Source organism: Vicugna pacos, chromosome 8, assembly GCF_048564905.1.
Source record: "Vicugna pacos chromosome 8, VicPac4, whole genome shotgun sequence".
Taxonomy (NCBI): domain Eukaryota; kingdom Metazoa; phylum Chordata; class Mammalia; order Artiodactyla; family Camelidae; genus Vicugna; species Vicugna pacos.
In genome coordinates this window covers 34,851,861-34,872,443 of record NC_132994.1, presented here as the reverse complement: position 1 = coordinate 34,872,443, position 20,583 = coordinate 34,851,861, and the positions used below count along the sequence as shown (strand labels likewise).

Sequence of the window (20,583 nt, the reverse complement as noted above, 5' to 3'; positions counted from 1 at the left end):
ACAGCAGGGAACACCACGTGAAGACACCGAAACATACAGACACAGAGGAAAGACTCTGTGTAAAGATGGAGCCAGAGAATGGAGTTCAGCTGCCACGAGCCAAAGAACCCCTGGGACGACCAGAAGCTGGACAGGCAAGGGAAGATCCTCCCGCAGAGGCTTCAGGGCGCATGGTCCGGCCAACACCTTTATTTTGGATGTCTGTGTTATGGCAGCCTAAGGAAACTAATACGTGGATTCTGTAGCATATGAGGCCAGAACTGACTTCATATAACTATAGAATAAACATATCAGTATATATACTGATAATATATAATAATAATAAATAATGTATCAATATTGGCTCATCAACTGTAACAAATGTACCACACTAATGCCGGGTGTTAATAATAGGGGAAATCGTGTGGGGAAGTAGGGGGTGGAGTACGTGAGAACTCTACTTTCTGCTTAATTTTTCTGTAAACCTAAAACTGCTATAAAAAGAAAATCTATTAATTAAAAAAAAAAAGATGCAAGCCAATTGTTTCACTGAGTTAACATCTCAAAAAGGTAGATCCAATATTTTGACATGGTCTTGGAGCAACTGTAACCTATAGGACATTATTTTTTTTCTAGGACCTTTGACTAACATGATTCTGTGGGTTAATTCTGTTGTGAAAATATCCACCACTTTGCTGTGATAAACTGGGACATTTTCAGGACCTGTGATAGTGAAGACAGTGAAGTGATTTCTCTCTGCATGTCTGGAACCCTCAGTGCCAAGAGCCTCAGTACCTCTGTCTCCCTCTCTGTACACCACCCCTACACTAGACCAGACTTCTCCTACTGATGGACTGGCATTGTCTTCTCTGTCCTGAAAACTTGGCTTCTTTGAGCTTTTTTCCTCTTTTTCATGTGCAAGAGGAAAAAGTATTAGATTATTGCTTAGTTCCTATAAAGACAGACTGCTCCCACCCCCAGAGTGCATTCACGCTGAGCAGAGAGGTTGTAATTGTGCATGCCTTGGCAGTGGGCAGCCCGGGAGAGCACCAAGCTGACAGTAAATCAGAACTCAGAGTGAACGTTTATACTGATGGCTTCACAAGAAGCTCTAAGGCTGGACCTTGAAGAAGGGTCAGGGAGGGTTGTGGCAGTACAATCTGAGCAGACCTGCTGGTCCTGGGCTTGCAACCCCATACGGGGGCCACATCCCAGGCACCCAGTACAGCTAGGCCAGCCTCCAGGAGGGTCAAAATCCCGGACAGTTCTTGCTGTGAGAGCAGATAGCAGGAGACATGTGGCACATTTTCTGGACTTTTTCCCTGATGTGCACTAAGGCTTTCCCCACCTCCCAAGCTGCTCACCAAAGACTCTCCGGCCAGCCTGGCTCTCCTCCCACCCCTCCCACCTTTAGCTGAGTAGAACTAGGCAGATCTGTTCTTTAGCTCCTTTGCCTTCTTTTCCTCCTACCCTTCTATAGCTTTCTAATTTAGAGGCTGAAATTATAATTTGGAAGAGGACATCCAAGAAGGTTCATTTTATCTGACTGAAATTGACAGTAGACAGGGGACACAAAAGTGGTCTCTTGGCAGGTATGCGTCCCCTCCATTGCTATGAATCAAGAGCCTCCCATGTGTCAGAGTCTGTACGTGATGCTTATGACAAAATGGTGTATAAGAAAATGTCCTGCCCTCCGAAGCTCAGTCTGTGAGAGAGACAGACACTGAAGTGATGACTACAGTGGTAATTCTCCAGAACCTCTGTCCCCTTATATAAAATTCTAAAAATTCTAGTTCCAGTATCTATGCATTTAATCACTACCATTTGAGGTAATAAGATGTGGGAAGTGTAGGAGATAGAGCTTGAGGCTCAGAATGGACAAGGGAGATACTGTCAAGGGCAGAGTTGAGATGGAGACATTTTTATTGCAATTTTGAGAGAGATAGCAAAGAAGCTGGGAGCCTCCGTTTGGAGGGAGACAAGTGGAGATGTTTATCAGATTGGCTAACTGAAGGGAAGTGTATGACGTTATCATGGACAGAGCAAAAGCTTCAGTCTGGTGCAAGAATTGGGGAGCTGAGGTTCTTCCATGCAGCCAAGCTTCTCAATTCCCCCAAGCTATTTTGAGTTAGTGAGAACTAGACTTCAGGAGCCAACAAATCTAAGATATAAAATCAGAAAAGCTTTGAACATTTTGGTGGGAATGCAAATAGAAAAGTGAATTCCTTTCATTGGGCATACTATCTATGAGAAAGTAACATTGTCACTTTGAAGTGTTTTATTGAAACAGCTGAGTAAGAGAGATTTTTCTCTTAAATGGATGTTAACTATACAATTGTACATTATTATTAATGCAGAATGTTATTAATATTCTCTTTATCTAAGATGCCATCTTTATTATTTTATTTTAGTAAATGTAATAAATAGTGTCACAGGTCACTTATAACCTCCTCTACTCCATCTACGTTTTCAAATAAGCTGTTAATTTCCTAACTATTGAGTTCTCTTGGAGGTGGGGGTTTCTGGCACCTATGTTACAGAGTTGGAGAGAAATTTTATGGTAGGTACTATTGGAGAACAAAAGCAAGCCCATGTTGATCTGGAGAATTCAAGGGTATCTTCTCAGGAGGTGATTTTTTCGGCTGCGTCTTGAAGGATGAGATGACAGTAGCCAGGACACAAAAAAGGAGACATTGTAGCCTTTTTCATGCCCTGGTCCTTCTCATGGTCTCCACCATAAGACCACTCTCCCTTATCGGGTTATGTATCCAATTTAAGAGAGCTGAGCGAGGATATCAGAGAGTAGTAATAACGGTATTAGCTAACCACCTCTACCTGTGTAATCTCATTTGAGCTTCATGAAACCCTGTGCAATAAATGCGAAGAGCTCAATTTATAAATGAGGAAACTGGGGCCCACAGAAGCTGAATAATCTGCCTAAAATCATGCAAGTAGTAAGCAATGAAGCCAGGACTTCAGCCAGGTCTTTCGATGCTCAAAGCTGTATACAGTTAATACCAGTTTACTATTACCATATGCATGTCAGGAGGGATATATCTAATCAGCATGGATGTGTTCTATTATGACCCCACAGAAAAGACTAGATAACATTTGGAACTATTTTAGAATGGAAAAATCCATAATTTGAAATCTTAAAAAAAATATTTTGACGTAAAAATGACTCCAATAAATGACGGTAAGCAAGGCAAGTGGGGAAAGAGACAGGGCTCTAATGTCAGCATTACATATTTAGAGTAATATTAGTTGAACCAACTTTTACAAACCAACACCAAGGAAAAGTAAAGAGAGCATCAGAAATCGATAGCACAATTTTAGTGTTGGCTGCATTTAAGTGAGACAGCTCTGACTCATTCAACATGTGATGTCAGGGCAGGCAGGTAACCAGGGGCAAAAATGTATTTGGGGGGAAGTTGGAAAGAGAATGATAAATCTGAATATACTACATCTTGGTAACTCATCCCCATGGATGGTGATAGAAATCAGGAGACCTTCTTGGAACCCTGAGGAATCTGTAGCCTTTCTTAAATCTTCAAAGCAGGACAGAAAATGCATTGCCCTGCGTAGAAAGCAAAGTCCATATTCAAATCACTGATGACAAATGGAAGATGAATGCTGGGAAACTAGAAAGGGAGAAAATCATAGGGGCCAATGCAAGAAGAATCTTTAAAGATCCAGTGCCTTCATTCTCTGCAAGCAAGGAGAGATCTGTAGCAACACAAAGAAAGAAAGAAGTGTCTAACTGCTAAGAAAATGAGGACCTCTAATGGTTCTTGGTGGTCCAGTCCACAGTTAATAATTTTGCTCCCAGGAAGGGTCTCTGTGATATCAACTTAATCCCTTGTTACATACAATTTAAACACTTTCTCTGTCTCGGAGTCCCTGCTTTTTCTTTTCTCATGCTTTATCTTCTTGATCTAACATCTATGGCAGGACTTCTTTGGTGGTGTTGTTGGAAGACAGGACTGACCATTATATCACATAACTGATGTTGCTGTTCTACTTCAAGAGGCATAATTTGACCCAGGACTCTCTAGAGCCATGTGACAGAAGATCAGTATAGGTTTTATTTTATTCTGTTTGCATTTTTTGTCATCCTTGAATGAAAGGATGCTTCATCCAACAATATTCATGAGTTCCTTCCCTAAACAGTAAAAATTTGTTATGAATATTAGTTTTTTTTTGAATATTACTTTTCTGACTTTATTTCTCCCTGCAGAATTGCATGAAGCTCATATAATAGAAAAGATTGTAACTTGGGCTATGAGATTCCAGGGGACCAGAGAAGATGCGCTCTGGGGCAAAGGACATGTGTACACTGCTTGTTTTATAGCTAAGTTTATAGCAGGTTCTGAGGCTGTGTCTTCCAGGTACAGGGAGCCCCGGGCAGGGGGAAATTTAGAAGAGACACTTGGCTTCCTTAAAGTGAACTAAGCTTAAATTTTTGCTTCTCCCAGTGTGCCTTCCAGCTGTAAAGCGGCTGCAAAAGCCCACAGCAACTTAATTGCATCAGTAACTGCCTGGGTTATTGAGCCTGTGAACTCAGTGTCCTCACGATGCCTCTGGGCTGACAGGCCAGACCGACTGGGAATCTAACCATGAGCCACACATCTCTTTACTTTCTAAGTCATTCAGGCTTCCCATCTCCAACACCCTCTTCTTCGATAACCAGGGCCTTGGGGTGTCATGAAATAGCCAATTTTCTTTTGAAATTCATTCTTTTTACCTAGAGAGGGGTAAACCTACCCACGTTTGTGGTTTAGGCTCTCAGAAGACTGCGAGTGATTCATGTCCACTGAAAAATGAAGTGTTCTGCAGGATATGAAACGCTGTTGTTCAACAGGAAAAACCTAGATTTATTCTCTTCCACTTTACTGAATTTTTAATACAAAAGTTACACATGCTTGTTATTACAAATCAGACAGGGAGGAAGCTGACATTTGACAGCTGGGTCCTCAATTCCACCCGACCCATCACCCTGCCGTAAAGTCTGCGCCACCCTGGGCATGTCTTTCTCAAAAAGTGTTTCCTTCCACACGTGGTCCAGCAGGCAGACATCCACGCAGCAGTGGGCATCAGTCTACCTCTTCTGTGGGCATCCCCAACCTTCAAACCTCCAGTTTGAAATCAGGTTTTTAACATTTCCTTCAGCCTATGCAAGCCCACTCTGCCAGTATTTCTGGAGCAGCTGTCACCCAGTCAGCTGGGGAAACAGGATAAAAAGTGGTGAAGGAGACACAGTCCAGGGATGGGCTCCCCAGGCCAGTGCTCTCTGCTTCCTGAGGGGTCAGTGTCAGTAGGTCTGTGTCTGGTCTGAGCTTGTCGACGGTGTGAGGATGACACAATGAGATACCCGTGTTAACCCTGATGCAAAAAAACAGAATCGGGAGGCTTCTGAGCAAGCAGGAGAAGCTAGAGAGAGGATAACTGTTCCCCTTTGATAGGTGGTTTTGGAATATTCTGCGACAGTGAGTGGATTATTCAAGACTCTTACCTCTCCTCCTCAGCCTGCTGAGACAGCGTCAGGGCTCATTAGCACTTCCACTAGAGGCGAGCCCTTGCTGCGAGAGGAGGTGAGAGCAGTCAATTTTGGCACTCATTAGCAACTCCGGACAGGTAGTGGTAGGAAGATTGAACCTATTGGAAAAATGAGAGTCTGCCTGTCTGGGGGCAGTGTCCATTCTAGCCCTTTCGCCATCAGCAGGTCACCCAGCGTCGACTGTCTGCTGGCCTCACAGAGCAGTGAGCATAACGATACTGTTTTTTAAGTATTAAGTTGCTTTCTATAGTAACTCAGTGAGTCGCCAGCACTGTGATCCTCAAGGGGAATGGTGAGACTGCAGGAGGAAAACTGTCTCCTGTCGATCAGATACCACAGCCATCCTAGTTGTTGTCTTACTGTTCTGGACTAAAGGGTAGATGGGGTTTAAAAACAGTTTGGGTGGCTTTGTGCGGAAGGACAATGGTTTATTTACCTGCCCTGCAAAGGCCTCCTCCAAACAGCCTGACTTGATATTTGTACGTTATTTCGCAGTTTGACATAGCCTTCAAATCTCATACCACTCAATCAGGCTGTGATTTTTCTTGTTTTCATCTCACTGATAACTGAAGGTCACAGAAGTTAGCTGAGTTGCCTAAGGTCACATCACGTCCAGGGCCCTTTCCGTGAACCCAAAGTATGCGGGAATGTGTGAGAGCTTAATAAATGGGGAAAGGAAGGGGCTCTTTTACCACTGATTGGTGAAGTGGGAAATGAAACTTCCACAAAGGAAATCAAAGCCCAGCCCTGCACTCTTGAGGTGACTATTAAATATCAGTATGATTGGTCCTCAAGGGTGCATGTGGAAGGTTGAAATTAGATGGGAAGGATTTTTTTTCCCTGTGATCTTTGGGGTATTGATTTGTCTTTATAAAATGTGGCTCCTCGTGCTACAACATGAACCTTGAAGATGTGATGCCAAGTGAAATAAGCTAGACCCCAGAAGGACACATGTTGTCTGACTCCTCTTAGATGAGGTCCCTAGAATAGTCAAATTCACAGAGCAGAGAGTAGGGCAGAGGCTGTCAGGGGCGGCGGGGAGCGGGACTGAGGAGTTATTTCTTACTGGGTACAGAGTTTCACTTTGGCGAGATGAAAAATTGCTGGAAATGGATGGTTGTGATGGTTGCACAGCATCGTGAATGTACTTAATGCCATTGGATTGTAGACTTAAAAGTGATTAGAAAGGTAAGTTTTAAGATATGTATATTTTACTATAACTTTTTTTAAGTTTGGATTTTTTAAATGTGGTTCCTCTAATGCAAAAAGTTTAGTTTGGGGATTCTTCACAAAGCATTATCTATGGCAGTCTGCCACATGAATCTTTGAACTTCTTCCTTTTCTGGTTGAGCAAACACTTTGACTGTAAAATATTTTCCCCAAGGATTTTGTCTATTAGATAGTCTTTTGTTTTCTTTTGTTTCTGTTTTTAAGCTCAGACCGAAAAAAGATCTTTTGTGTTCATAGAATTACAGGTAGTTCCTTTCAAAGTAACCATTTCTTCTTTGTTAAGTGATCATTTTTGGTATTTTTTTAAAAAGTTGCTGTTAAAACATGAATTGAAATTTCCACATGATTAAAAGCAACTGTTTCATTAGAAACTTACCAATTTGGGGACACTTTAATAAATACCCGAGGAGAAATTAGAGGCATCACAACTTCGGTTTTCGAAAATTAAGTTTTGCTTCTTGCATTCTTCAATTCTCATCATTGCTAGTCTACCAAATTGACATTTTAAACCAGAATGTACAATTTCTGAGTTTCATGTGTGTTTCATTCTCCTGTGCAGAATTCTGGGAACAAAGTATTAGTAAAGACTGTCGGGAAAAATTACCAAAGATTTGGAAATGGGCAAAAAAGATCACTGGATGTCCTTTCAGTGATATCTGGGCACTGTCTGGTGGACCTTTTGTCTCTTTGATGATTGGGCAATTTCACAGCCCAATAGAAGTAGAAGTAAAAGAAAACTAAGAGTACTAAAAATGGTTCTTATCCATAGCAATGCAAATAATGTATATTATCCAGTAGGGCTATAATTGTTTCTGCAAGTATGTGTATGTCTGTGTCTGTATTCTTCAAAATTCTCCTTTGAACTGGTTTTAACATCTTACTGGTTCCCTAATTAATTAAAATATCTAATATGTTCATTTTAAATTTGTATGAGAGTATAATTTCATCCTTTTGAAAATTATACCTTAGGAGGTTTAGCTAGAATTCAATTAGAAGTTGAGTAAACTTTCCAGACTCTGCAGTGATTTCTCCCTTCTCTAAGGAGCTCTGGCACTCACAGCCTACATCCCTCAGCGGCACTCAAGTAGGGCTGCAAAATTAGCAAATGAAAATATAGCACACCCAGTTACATTTTTATTTCAGGTAAACAATAAATAGATTCTTTTTAAAAAATTGAAGTCTAGTTGATTTACAATGTGTTAGTTTCTGGTGTACAGAAAAGTGATTCATATTCTTTTCCATTATGGTTTATTACAGGATATGGAGTATAGTTCTCTGTGTTACACAGCAAGACTTTGTTGTTCATCTATTTTATATATGGTAGTTAGTATCTGAAAATCCAAGACTTCCAATTTACCCCCTTCCACCCCTTTTCCCCCTGGTAACTCTAATATTCATCTGTCAGTGGACATTTAGGTTGCTTTCATGTCTTGGCTATTGTAAATAGTGCTGCTATGAACACTGGGGTGCACGTATCTTTTTGAATCAGAGTTTTCTTCGTATATATGCCCAGGAGTGGGATTGCTGGATCATATGGCAACTCTCAAATAGATTCTTAGCATAGGTATGTCTCATGCAATATTGTATGAGACATAAATGTACTAAAAGCTTATATTTACTTATACTAAAAATGTATTTGTTGCTTATCTAAAATTAAAATTAACTGAGTGCTGTGTATTTTATTTGGCAACTCTACATTCAGGGAGTCAATCAGCCACCCCAAGGTGACATTGATCATAATTAAAGTGAAAAAAACTAACATATATAGCATACCAGATGCTTTGCTAAGCATGTTTATCTTCGCAACCACTCTATAAGATGGGCAACTTTATACACATTTTACACTAAGGTAACCAAGGTTTATAGAAGTTAAGGGATATGCCCAATACCTCACAGTTGGTCAGTGGTAGGTCTCTGGTTCCAGGGTGTGCGCTTTTTACCTCCATGTCGCACACCTCCCTCTCTGGAGGGAGTTAAGCAGTAGAGGGAGGACTATCCACCCAGAGGTGACTAGGGATGGACAGAAGAGATGCCTAAATTCTCCTTCAATTTAACTATTCTGTCGTGTGAAGCCTTGCATTCTATCTTTTCTTCTGTGTATTCTTTGTCCTTGTCTTTGAGAATCACAGCTCTGTCTTTGACCTCTGTGTTCATAGAGAAGCTCTCAGATTGTTCAATACAGTTGTTGAATAAAAATACTCTGATTACTAAGGGGAAAAAAGAATGTGTGTGTGTGTGCACGTGTGTGTGTGCGTACATGCTTATGTGTGTGTTTTGCAAAAAGAAACATAGGAAAGATAATTAGAAATTAGTGAAATTGGTTACCTACAAGGGATGGGTGGAAAGAGTAGAAGAGGTATAGGAGAGAGTAACAGTCCTCTCGGTATAACATTTAATCTAGTCCTGATTTTGAAAATATGCTAATGTTTATTTTTAGCTAAATAAGGATGGGAGTCAAGGAAAACTGAATTCAAACAGAAATGAATGCCTAGGTTTCAGTGAGTTCACACAGAAGAGAAATAAAAATTAATTTTGAAGACAGGATTTTAACTATCCTCAGTCTAAAGACAAAAAGATATACAAACAAGTCTTAAACTTTCAGTATGTTTATTGTTGGTAGAAGTAAGGATGTGGCAATTCTGAAATTATTTTGTGCATATTGCAGAAATAAGCAAAACCATCAATATTTTTATTTAGATGGAGGATTCAGGATTCTTACTATATGAGAAGGAAGACACACATATGGACCAAAGAAAAGCAAAGTTTTGTTTTTTTCTTTCCAATTGGGATCCGTGGTTGGTGTTGGGCTGGGATTAGTGGTTACTGTTGGCTCTGACCACTGATGGGGCAGAGACACCCCAGTAGCACAGATCTTGATCCCTAAATACCATTTTCCACAAAAAAAAAAAAAAGCCAGGACTTTTGGAGAAATTGTTGAATCCAGGGATGGGCGTCTTGTTATTCTTGAAAGTAAGAAATGCTCATAAAATGATAAGAGGATGTTGCAAGATTACATGAAATATTTTGAAGGGAATCCTAGTGTCCAAATCTTTGATGATTTGAGCATGAAAATAAGTAAGGATAATGATGAATTTAAACCATGAAAAAAATAAAATTTCACGAGTTCATATTTATATTAAATAAATAAGTGAAGAAGAGGGGAAGGCTCATCCTTAAAATAAAAAGCCAACAAATAGATATAGAATGTACAATAGAATGCAAAAATCAACATTTTGCAGCATCATAGTACTGATTCAGGCAAGCGTCATCAATGAAAGTCTCAATGTCTCTCCCAAAAGATAACCTACTAATTGCAAAGGGAAAAATAGTAACTTTAAAGTAGCTAAGTGAAAACAGTTAGCTAGCACCACCTCAACCAGATGATCAAAGTTAACATCACCAGTAATGGAACACACCCACATCGGTGTATTTTCCAGTAATAAACTGAGAAGGACACAGCATTGCTTGTGGTGTAATCCTGTCCAAAGCATGTAACCTGAGTATAAACATCCAGACTCACCATACAAATCCAAACTGGGGGCATTCTACAAGACAACTTACCTGCATTCATCAAAATTATCAAAGTCATGAAAGGCAAAAAAAAAAAAATTCTGGAAATTTTCCGAATTAAATGAAATAAAAGACATGACAACTAAATATAATGCATAATTCTGAATTAGATCTTGGATTGGGGGAAGATTGCCATAAAAGTCATTATTGGGTAATTGGTGACATTTGAATACAGATTATATATTAGATAATAATATTGTATTAATTTTTAAGTTCTTAAAATTGACCATTATACTGTTGTTATGAAGAGAATGTCCTTGTTTATAGGAGATAAACGCTGAAATATTTGGGGATAGAGGCAAAAATTGTGCAATTTCCTTTCACATAGTTCAGCAGTAATAATCATAACAATTAGAAAGGGAGGAAGATGCCAAAATGATAATTGGTGACTCCAATGGTAAGATACTATATAATTTCTGCAACTTTTCTGTAATTTTGAAATATTTTTGATTAGAAATACTATTTTTTTTAAGTTTTCTGATTCTCTAACCTCTGCATTGGAGAAGTGAGGACTAGACACTAGAATTTAAGGTGTGGAATTGCCAAAGGACTTAGGCTGGGAGAGAGGGTTAGCAGGGCACTAGAGACCAGTTTCCCAGATTAGTGTCTTGGGGCCTGTGATGGATTAAGTCATCTAGGTGAGCAGTGATATCTCTGAGAAATGTATCTTCCATGAAATTGGAACCAGAAATTCAGGAGTTACTCTCAATTTGAATATCTCTCTCACTCAACAAATCACCAAATCCTTTTGATTCTACTTTTAGTTATAACTTAGGTTCATTCCTTCCCCTCAGTGTCCTCTGCCAAGGCCCTGGCTTCTTTGTTAGCATTTCTATGTCACTTCCTAACCTTCAGTGGAACACCCCCGACCACACTCCATCCTTCCCACCTCAGCCAAATGCAAAGTGAATGAAGCCTGGCTGTTGGTAGGGCCCTAACTAAGTAACCTAGCGCACCATTCATGCTGCTCCCTCAGGACATGGACATCTCCTACTGCCCCTCCCACTTCCACTCCATGCCCCACACAGCTGTTATTCCAACAATTCTGAACTATCTTTAGTTTCCCAAATGCCTTATCGAGGTCTCTAGGGAAGCCCCTACAAAATGTTATTCCTCTTTCTTACTTGTTTTGGGAACAATTTAGAAAATGAAAAAATTGAGAAATAATAGAAGTGACAGATAAAAGTACAAATGTGTATTAGTGAGTGAGGCTAAGCTGGAGGATGTGGTCTGTCGACCAGAGGGTAAGACTCCACCTCCCCAGAGGCCGGGAGGAAAAGGGGCCAAGAACATCTAGGTTTGTGCTTAAGGAAGATCTCTCCAACAGGAGACAGCAGTGAGATCTCTGAGAAGAGCAGTGTATTTCTTGTATGTTTTCCTGTATGCATCTCCCCCCAATACACCCCAGGTTCCAGCATACCTGTGTACAAAGCCCTCCTTTTTCTACTTGCCCACTCTCTGTAGCAGTCTAAATGTCACCCCTTTAAGACATCTTTTGTTGAGTGCTATGGGCAGAATTGTGTTTCCTCAAAATTCAAATGTTGAAGCAGTAATGCCAAATATGGTGGTATTTGGAGATGGGGCCTTTGGGAGGTATTTTGAATTAGATGAGGTCATGAAGGTGAGGCCCTCAGGATGGGATAAGTGCCCTTATAAGAAGAGACACCAGGGATCTTGCTCCCTTGCTCTCTGTCTCTCCCTGAGCATGCATGTGAGGTCATGTGAGAACCCAGTGAGAAGGTGGCTGTCTACAAGGGTGGAAGAGAGGCCTCACCACAACCCAACCATGCTGGCGCCCTGATCTACAACTCCCAGCCTCCAGAGCTGTGAGAAAATAAATTGTTCAAGCCACCCGGTATTTTGTTGTGCAGCCTGAACTGACTAGTACGTGAGCACATTCCAAATAATCACACCCTCCTTAGTACTGCCTCCTTTTATTAAACTTTATTTCTTTTACCAACGTCAGACATTTGCATAATTTTATAAGTCAAACGATACTACAAAGCTTGTAATAGGAATGCTAGTCTACAGCTCTCCCTAAATTCCTAGCTTGAGCCTAGTTCCTCAGAAAATAAAGCATTCTCAAATCTTCCAATTATTTCTTATGGGGTGGGGGTCCACTCAGTGATTCTTAGTAATGTTTATAGCACTCTTTCCTGATTTATCAACTTTTACATTAGTGATTGATGTAAATACTATGAGGATTTAGCATTCTGATACCCTGCCATCACCTTCGCTGCTTGCAACTTTGATACCACGCTTTCAGTGAATATTCAGTTTACATTATTTTGATCACAAGATTGTCCTTCACTGCCAACCCAAATAGTATAATACAATTTCATTTCCTTTCTTGTATAATTTCTTTGTTTTCTCAGATACTACTTGCTTTTCCTTTTTTCAGCTTAGTTTTTTATATCATTATCACAAATTCTTCAGCAGAACTACAAAACTCCTCTGAATGCTATTTTCTATATAATTAATGATCAGTTACTTTATTAACTATTTCCACTATCATATTTTAAATGCTGTTAAGTTTTATATCATTCTCCCAACATTTCTTTTTTCTCTCTCTCTCTCTTTGGTCCTCTGCTGCTAGATTCAGTGCTTTATATGTATTATGTAGATGAATCCTCTCAACTTCTCGTAAGGGAGTTATTAGCCCCACTTCATAATGATGAGGAAATGGAGTTTCAGAGAGGTGAAGTAACTAACTTAAGGTCACACAGCTGGTATAGGCCAGAGCTGAGTTTTGCTTTTTTTTTTTTTTTAATCATGGGAAAAAGAAAACCCATGAAACATGAAATCGATCCTCATAACAATTTTAGTGTACAGTACAATATTATTAACCACATCTGCATTGTACAACAAATCTCTACAGCCTTTTCATCTTGCATGACTGAAACTCAGTACACACTGAATAGCAACTCTTCTCACTTCCCCCTCCCTCCAGGCCCTTGCAACCACCATTCTCCTTTCTGCTTCAACGAGTTTGCCTACTTTAGATACCTCATAAAAGTGGAATCATGCCGTATTTGTCCTTCTGTGACTGGCTTATATCATTTAGCATAATGTCCTCAAGGTTCACTTATGTTATAGCAAATGACATGGTTTCCTTCTCTTTTAAAACTGAAAAATATTCCGTTGCATGTAGTATACACCACTTTTTCCTTATCTGTTTGTCTATGGACATTTAGGTTGTTTCCACTTCTTGGCTATTGTGAAGAACATTCCTTTTTAGTAGCAAGCTCTTCTTGGTTTGGAGATGCTTTCTCTCCAAGGCTATTAGGATTTTTGTTTTGTTTTTAGTTTTCCTGTTTTCTTTTTCTGCTGAGTCCACTTTTTGCTGTTTACCTAATGTAATTTCTGTTTTTCATGTTAAAAGCATTCGTCAAATATCTGAGGATACTCAGGCTATGTACTCAACACTAAAAGGTTGAGAGAAGCTCTGTGTGTGCACCAGGGGAGGGGCTCATCCATGTCTGTGTGGACTTTAGGGTGGGGATCTCCAGGATGACAGGATGATTCAAGGAGCACTTGGATTTCTTCTTTCCTTCCCCTCCACCCCACAGAAATGCCATCTGTCATTATATGTATCTTCTCTTTGGGACCATTCATTTTCTTCAGAGAGAATCTACTCGTCTCCTGCCTGAGGACTGCACACCTGGTCAGCCTCCTGGAAGTGGAGACAGAGGGAGAGGGTGGCCAGTCCATGGTTCAGATGTTGGTGTTCACTCTCAGAAAAGCACTGGGCCCCTCTCTGCTGTGACTGCAGCCCCTCTTGGTCCTGCTCTCCAACAATAAACCTCCCAGTTGGGTGGAGAGGGGTAGCTGCTCCAGCTGGTGAGTGACCTGGGTTCTAATTTCTCCTTAAACAGGATTCCAGTCAAACCTCTTGTTCCCCTCATGCGCACCGCCACCTCCCGTGGTTCAGCGTCTCTGATTCCCCATCCTCTGCAGGCACTCGGTAGTCAGATTTCTCTGTTCCTCTCCTGCCTCTACTTTCCATCCTACCAAATTCAGTGACATTTCTTATTCATGTGGTCTCTTCCTCAGTTCTCTGTGTCCTTTGGGGCTGATGCACATTTATTTTTGTTCCTTTACTCTCATTTCAGTGCGAGTTTCAGGAGGGAGCAGAGACAAGCATCTATGTTCAGTTTCCTGTGTTTCATTCCATGCCACCTCTTCAGCTTACCACACCTGTGCTCTCATCGGCTGTTACTTGTCCACCCTCCTGTGGGCAGTGGTCCCTTTGCAGCCCCATCCCCTAACATAGAGGGCATGCAATAATTATTTATTCAATTGAATGGAACTTAACTGACAGGGTTGTTGCCGCCCATCGGAAAACCAGAAAATAGATGACCACTGAAGGCCTCCCTCACCATCCTCCCATCCTCTGTTAAAGACAATCCTGATCAAAGCAGCTTTTCAAGACTGAAGCAGAAACAGCAAACTCCTGCTCACATGGTGCCTTGCTTACATTATGTACAGCATTTTCTGACTCAGAAATGATTGTTTCACTTAGAAGTAATTGCTTTTCAGAGGCTGGCAATTCTTATTAGTTACCAAGTGAGTGACTCTAATAAGAAAAGTCTCCTGACTGAGCTAGGAGAAGCAATGGAACAAAATGTATAGTGGGGGGTTTTCCCACCTTGCAAACCAAATAGCTCCTGTGCTATGCATGGTTGAAAGAAAATTGACATGAATTATCTAAGATGGTTTTTTTCCCCATGCATACAAAGAGAACTGGGTATGCAGAGAAGAGACCTTTGAGGTCCAGAAAGAGCTGTGCTGTGGAGATGTAATGTGCCATCATATGTCTGCTCTGTGGAAGACTTCTGAGACAGCCTGTATGAGTTTCCAAGGGCTGCTGTAACAAATCGCCACAAACTGGGTGTCTTAAAACACCAGGCTTACTCTCTCACAGGTCAGGAGGCCAGAAGTCCAGGGTGTCAGGGTGTCAGCAGAGTTGGCTCCTTCTGGATGTTCTAAGACTCCATTCCATGCCACTCTCCTAACTCCTGGTGGTGGCTGGCTGTCTTTGGCATTCCTTGGCTTATAGTTTATCACTCCAGTTTCTGCCTCTGCCCTCACATGGCCTTCTTCCCATTGTGTATGTTTCTGTATCTCCAAATCTCCCTCCTTTTAAGGGCATCCGTCATCGGCTTTAGGGCTCATCCTCATCCAGTAGGAACTCATTTGACTTGATTATATCTGCAAAGATCCTATTCCAAATAGAGCCACATTCCAGTTTGACATGAATCTTTGGGGGACATTATTCAGTTCAGTTTATAACCTAAAATCTTTATCTTCCTGCCTCCTACTTCTAGTTATAATCTTGAGGACTACGTTTGCAGTCAAATACTTTCAGATAATTGAAATAGGAAAAGACCCAGGAAACTCCCAGAGAAGGTGCCTGTACAGTGGGGCAGATGGACTTGCAGGTGAAACTCACACCCTTGGGCAGGGGCTCTTAACCTGGGCTGCACATTGGAATCACTCCAGTGTTTTGCTCCTGCTGCCCCATCATCAGTTGTTTTTAAAGCATTGCAGGGAGTTCCAGTGTACACCCAGGTGCAGACTTCTGCTCCAGGCAGTCTTCCTAAAACACTTGCTGGTGAGGCTGCCTTATTTGAGCTCTACTGGCCTCTGTGTAAGCAGGTCCTGCACGTGTGTGCTCTTGCTGACTGCTGAGAATTTAGCACCAGCACGTGTGGCTTTTATTTTTGCACCTTCATTTGCTTTGAGGGAGAACAGCTTCATTGGTACTGAAAACTCGAAAGTTAATAAGGAAAAAGAACATTTGTAGGGAGATGTGGATAGGAGGAAGGTTAACATTTAATTGTATTTTTCAGAAATAATTTTTTTATTTATCAAAATAAGTAACTTGTGCTCACAGAAATGGAAAAAATCCCCCAAAAAGCACAGTGAAGAAAATCATTGTCATTCTAGCCTTCAGAGAAAACAATGATGTAGTGTTCTTCTAATGATTTTTTCTGTGCATTTATAGATATGAAATATATATTTTACAAACATGGGATTATGTGGTTTTGGAGATTAAATTCTTCATTTAGGAAAAACCATTACACATATATCAATAAATACATTCAATAAATATTTCCCATTAAGTAGTCTTCAGATTTTTGAATGGCTACTAAGAGGATTCTGTACCCAAGTCCCAATTCCAATGTGTAGATGTAGGGGGAGCATGGGAGGTTCCCCCTCTGCCAACAAACAATCTTTGACAGCAGATGGATGTCCTATAGTCAACTCAGTTCTGACGCCATCTACCTGGAAATGGCATCAGATTCCCTACAAGGGCTCAGCCCACCCTCCACTGGTCAGTCACAAGTCCAGATTGTCACCTGTACTTCTGACCAACTTGTTATAAATCAGAGGTTCCCATGAGCCCCTCCTTGGGTTCAATTAATTTTCTAGAGCAGCTCACAGAATTCAGGAAACCCGTTTACTCACTAGATTACAGATTGATTACAAAAGATATTAAAGGATACAAATCAACAGCCAAATGAAGAGGTACATACGGTGAGGTCCCAAGCAAAGGAGCTTCTGTTCCTGCGAAATTTGAAGCCTGGCATAATGGCACATGTTAGTGTTCTGGTTCTCCAACCAGGAAGCTTTCCGAACACTGCCCTTTTGGATTTTTACGGAGGCTTTATTACAAGGTATGATTGATTAAGTCATTGGCTATTGGTGATTGATCAACCTCCAGCCCTATTCCCCATCCCAGGAATCAGGGGGGGGGACTGAAAATTCCAACCCTCTATTCATGGTTGGTTGCCCAGCAACCAGCCCCCATCCTTAGGTGCTTTCCAAAAGTTGACTCATGAACATAAACTCAGTTGTGGTGGAAAGGGGCTTGTTATAAATAACAAGACACCCATTTCACCTTTGTGGCTCTGAAGCAATTACAAAGGATGTTCCCATTGTTCTTATCACCCAGGAAATTCCAAGAATTTGTGGATCTGTGAGCCAGGAATTGTAGACAAAGACCAAATATTTGAGAAATGTGTTTTAATCATCTATCTGAATGACCAAATACGTATTTCTTATAAATCACAAAATCACAGCTACATTTTATTCCTTCATAGAGATTATATTGTGGTTATTTAACCACTGAAAGAGAATTTCCTATTGTCTGATTACTGGGGGTAAAAGCCGGAGCTAAGGTGCAGAGGCCCTACCTACCTCCTTATCCTACAGGCAGGGTTCCCAGACCCATCACCACAGCTTCTGCTAATCCCATGCCTACTAACCTCCATGCCTCCCTGCAAGTCTCTGTAAGTCCAAGATGCAGAAATGAGAGGAGCCTTTGGATAGGGAGTTCCTGACCCAGAGGAGAGTGCTCCCTTGTCCCCACACCCCAGTGGATGGACTGTAGAGTTGGGATGGATTGCAGAGATGCCTGAGGTGAGACAGGCATCTGACCTCCTGAACATCTGCTTAATGTACAATTGCTGGTCTGTGTTCTGCACTGACTGAGCAGGAAAAGAGGAGTGGTTAGAGATGGCACCGTAAAGAGAAGGAGCAGCCTGCTCTTGCCCCACCCCTGTCATCTGGTGTTGATAAGGAGACATGAGTGGCCTGTGGACTAGTGGGTACTGTAGAAGGAGGCCAGGCTGTGCTGTTTTGCTGGCACCCTGCCCAGGGGATGACCACCAGCAAGAACTGGGGGCTGGAATTGAGGTGGGAGGACACGGTCCAATAGAAGCACATTTCCACATGGGGTGCCTGTTGAGTGGAGGCATCCCACAGACTCTGGAGGAACTTACCACATGGTCTACAAGACAGTGAGCATCTGGGGGCCCAACACCCAGAGGACATACAAACCAAGACAGGATCCACCAGGTACTAAGACTTTGCCCTCTTCTATCTCTTCCACCCCTCCCTACCCACCGCACCAGAGGACCTGGAAACAGCAGAGTGAGAGGGAGGAGGAAGCAGGAAAGAGCAGCTCAGGGCCTCTCCCCATGTAGGTCCCCAAGCCTGGGAGGACGGAGGGAGCTGAATTACACAGCTTGGTCGTGTGAACCAATAGTAGCTTTTTTTTCCTTTTTGAAATTGATTTATAGTCAGTTTACAATGTTGTGTCAATTGCTGGTGAACAGCACAATTTTTCAGTCATACATGAATATACACATCTTCATTTTCATATTCTTTTTCACTGTGAGCTACTACAAGATCTTGACTATATTTCCCTGTGCTATACAGTATAAACTTGTTTATCTATTCTATATATACCTGTCAGTATCTACAAATCTCGAACTCTCAGTCTGTGCCTTCCCATCCTCATCCCCTCTGGCAACCACAAGTTTCTATTCTGTCTGTGAGTCTGTTTCTGTTTTGTATCTAAGTTCATTTGTCTTCTTTTTGTTTGTTTGTTTTTAGATTCCACATATGAGCGATCTCATATGGTATTCTTCTTTCACTTTCTAACTTACTTCACTCGGAATGACATTCTCCAGGGGCATCCATGTTGCTGCAAATGGCATTATGTTGTCGTTTTGTATGTCTGAATAGTAGCTTTTAATACATGCATACCCCTTGACCCAGCAGATCATCTCTAGGAATTTACCTAAGAGAATAATGAGAGGTGCGAAGGAAGATTTATCTAGTCAGAGAACTGCCGTATGTAAAAAATATTTCCCTACATCCTTTAACATAAGTCTTCATGTTAAAAAGTCATCTGCTCTTTTGATAGCAGTTAACAGAATTCTGATGGTTTAATTTTTATATACAGTTGCAATATACCACAGTGCTAATAACGAATAGAACTGCTCAGAGTAAAGAACAAAAGTTGTAGAAAGCTGCCCACTACACAGTGTCGAGGATGGTGCTGCAATCCTAAAGAGGAAGAAGGTGCAGTACCTGCCTTCGCGGAGTTCCAAACCTAGTGGAGAAGGGACAGGAACAAGACAAAGTTCTGCAAGGACCATGAAATATGCACCTGCCGGGACTCAAAGGAAGAGTGACTGACTGTGAGCTAGGATGCAAGTTCTTGTGGAATTGTTTTTCCACTAAAGAAGAAATTATGTACTTTTTAACCTTCCCTCCGACTACTCAGAAGACTGCCTTCAGGGTTTTATCACCAGCCTCTGCCCCTAAAGTGACTGCTTTTCACACGACTAAGAGCACGATACATCTGCAAGTCAAGTGGTGAAACATCTGATGGGGATGAATAGAAACACTTGGCAAATAGAAATGATCTCTATCCACATGTTCTTCACAATACACCATAAAAATGCAGAAAGGCCCTCGGCATGTGAAGACCATTGGTGTGTGTGCCTTGTACATGCAGCACCGTGTACACCCAGCATGACACTCTGAACCTCCACACAGGGGTACAAAGAAAGTCTGGACCCCCAGAGGTCTAACTTTCTAGAAGTTATAAATCAAGCACATGAACTTCCTGTAAAGTATGTTCTGGCCTCCTGTTTTGAAAAATGCACCTTCGTAACGACTTGAAAGGACCAGGTTCAAACTGAGGATCTCAGTGCTCTGTCTGAACGTGGTGGGACAGTGAGGTCAGCCTGTGGCACACCCCGTTCTTGTTGTCCCATTCTTGGCTCCACCTTCCACACAAGTGGACACCCAGCCTATCTGTCCATACCCTGCAAACAGCCACGCTCAGCCACCCTACAGGCCCCAGGAGACAAATGCCAGTGCAGCAATCAGCTGTGGGACAATGGCCTGGGGACGAGGCCCACTCAGGGCCAACTGAGGCCTCAGGGACACTGTCTTAGTCCGCTTGGGCTGCTCTAACGGAATACCATGGCCTGGATGACTTGATCAACAGACCTTTATTACTCACACTTACGGAGGCTGGAAGTCCAAGATCAAGGTGCCAGGGCCCTCCTCCTAGTTTACAGCTGGCCACCTTCTTGCTGTGTCTTCACACAGTGAAGACAGGTCGTCTCCTTCATGTCTCTTATAAGAGCACTCACTAATCCTATCACAAAGTCTCTCTTATGACCAATTAATTACCTCCCAAAGGCCTTACCTCCTAATACGTTGGGGATTATCATTTCAACATATGAATTTGGTCCATGGGGAGGAGCACAGTGGGGCTCAGGCCAGATCCCAGGATGGGACCCTCTTTCCTGGTCTAGGGGGCGGGACAGGGTACAACCTAGCCCCCCCATATCTCCAGGCCCTCACTGGCTGATCTTCAGAGCAAATCAAGAGGCCAGAGGTGAGGTTGCTTGACAAAGATGTGGAGCAATTTTTCAGAA

At 41.7% G+C, this 20,583-nt stretch overlaps 1 long non-coding RNA gene across 2 annotated transcripts in view; it reads left to right on the top strand.

Moving 5' to 3' along the window:
* The window catches only part of LOC140697692 (uncharacterized), a 157,234-nt gene that overhangs the window by 106,363 nt on the left and 30,288 nt on the right, over positions 1-20,583 (top strand). The gene's annotated exons all lie outside the window — the stretch shown is intronic.